Source organism: Ammodytes marinus, assembly GCF_949987685.1.
Source record: "Ammodytes marinus genome assembly, chromosome: 16".
In the NCBI taxonomy this organism is placed as follows: Eukaryota; Metazoa; Chordata; class Actinopteri; order Uranoscopiformes; family Ammodytidae; genus Ammodytes; species Ammodytes marinus.
Window position 1 is genome coordinate 2152202 of NC_137220.1, and position 2500 is coordinate 2154701.

At 41.2% G+C, this 2500-nt stretch overlaps 1 protein-coding gene across 1 annotated transcript in view; it reads left to right on the top strand.

The window, feature by feature from the left end:
- Window positions 1-2500, top strand: part of cdipt (CDP-diacylglycerol--inositol 3-phosphatidyltransferase (phosphatidylinositol synthase)) — a 13512-nt gene that overhangs the window by 2905 nt on the left and 8107 nt on the right. The gene's annotated exons all lie outside the window — the stretch shown is intronic.

A 2500-nucleotide genomic window follows, 5' to 3' on the forward strand; every position in this document is an offset into this window, starting at 1 on the left:
GAAGACAGTCTCTCTGTTGACTCAGCTATTATGGTCACATCTTTAATAAGGTTATGGAAACTGAGTGAAAAGTCAGGTGTGTGTGTGTGTGTGTGATTGAGAGACTGTGTGTGTGTATGTGCGAGAGAGACTGTGTGTGTGTGTGTGTGTGTGAGAGACTGTGTGTGTGTGTGTGTGAGAGACTGTGTGTGTGTGTGTGTGTGTGTGTGTGTGTGTGTGTGTGCGTGTGTGTGAGTGAGAGACTGTGTGTGCGTGTGTGTAGTTTTTGTGGTCAAAACATGTTCATAAGACTCCCAAAACACGTCTTACTTTATGCGAAATATTTCCTTGAATGACTGTTTTCAATGTGTGTGTGTGTGTGTGTGTGTGTGTGTGTGTGTGTGTGTGTGTGTGTGTGTGTGTGTGTGTGTGTGTGTGTGTGTGTGTGTGTGTGTGTGTGTGTGTGTGTGTGTGTGTGTGTGTGTGTGTGTGTGTGTGTGTGTGTGTGTGTGTGTGTGTGTGTGTGTGTGTGTGTGTGAGTGAGGTAGCAAGCTGTCAGATTAATCGGTCTATCGACTACTTGAAACTAGAGAAATGTAGGTGTTCTAAAACTTTTGACAGGGAGTGTGCGCGTGTGTGTGTGTGTGTGTGTGTGTGTGTGTGTATTGTTGGGGAGTTATAAGCAGCTACATGAACCCTGTATAGTGTTAGTGTGTAGGAGAGAGAGAAGGATGGATGGAGGTATATTTTCTCCCCCTTGAGAGAAAGGCAATGAGAAGGGAATGGAGGCCAGTTTATTAATAGCTCAGTTCAGACACAGGGCGAGTCAAAGGCCTCTACGGGGGCATAGACATACATTTAGAAACAATTATTGAAACAGATATTTTTAAGAGATAGCCCCCCTGTTTTGTACTCTATATATGGAGAAAATCCGTTATGAGATTTCAGGGAAAGCAGAGAAGTTTAAACAGATATGTCAGCCTTTCCTGGACTATATAACAGTACTGAAGGGACCTACATGACACCTCGTTGACTTTTTATTTTCTGCTTAACATTAACCTTTTATTTTAAACAATGTAATTGGAAAGTAAGAGTATGCCATGTTATTATTAAAAATATAAAAAAAAAAAAAAACAGGCCTGACTAAGTTATTCATTTCATTTTTTTCATTTTTTATTTTATTTCAGACATATCAAAAACAATACAAAACTAAATGAAAAGCACAAAAATACAATAAACAAAATTTATGTTTAAAAGACTTCACAAAAAGAGAAAAAAAAGAAAGAAAATTATCTGTATTGATGTGATATGCCTGAAAAGGAGCAGGAAGAAGTATACACTTATTTAATCCTACCTCTTTTCCATAGTAAAAAAATAAAAATATAAGAAAATAAAAATATAAAAATATTTATTATATTCGCTTCATGTAATCCATATAATCTCTATACAATTGGCGATCTATACATACATACAACTTAATATACTATGATTTTTTTATATATTTATACAATGCATATATATATATAAGTGTTAAAATGAAAAGAAATCGAACTTAAAAGACAATTAAAAAAAAAAGCAATGAGAGTCCGTGTGTGTGTGTGTGTGTGTGTGTGTGTGTGTGTGTGTGTGTGTGTGTGTGTGTTTGTGTGTATCACCATGTGTGTAACTGTGTGTGTGAGTGGTTTCCATATTAACTCATCCCTTGCATATCATCCTTTGGGCCCCCTTGTTTACATACCAAAGCTTTGGGTCTGTGAAACACTAGGGAAAAGAGAGAGAGAGACACAAGGAGAGAGAGACACAGGGAGAGAGAGAGAGAGAGACAGGGAGAGAGAGAGAGACACACAAGGAGAGAGAGAGACACAGAGAGAGAGAGAGAGAGAGACACACACACAAGGAGAGAGAGAGAGACACAAGGAGAGAGAGAGAGAAAGAAAGAGAGAGAGACACAGGGAGGGAGAGAGAGAGACACAAGGAGAGAGAGAAAGAAAGAGAGAGAGACACAGGGAGGGAGAGAGAGACACAAGGAGAGAGAGAGACACAGGGAGAGAGAGAAAGAAAGAGAGAGAGACACAGGGAGGGAGAGAGAGACACAAGGAGAGAGAGAGACACAGGGAGAGAGAAAGAGAGAGAGAGACCCAAGGAGAGAGAAAGAGAGAGACAAGGAGAGAGAGCGAGACCACCTTTAACATCCCTTGTATATCATCCTCCAGGTTATGCGCGTGTGTTCCTGGCGCTGGTGTCTTTCTTCCTGATGCCTTGAGACAGAGAGACAGACAGACAGACAGGCAGACAGGCAGACAGGCAGACAGGCAGACAGACAGACAGACAGACAGACAGACAGACAGACAGACAGAGAGGTGTTCATCATATTAACTCCTATAACTCCTCCCTCTCCTATCCCCCAGGTTATGCCCGTGTGGAGAGAGAGAGACAGACAGACAGACAGACAGACAGACAGACAGACAGACAGACAGACAGACAGACAGACACACAGACAGACAGACAGACAGACAGACAG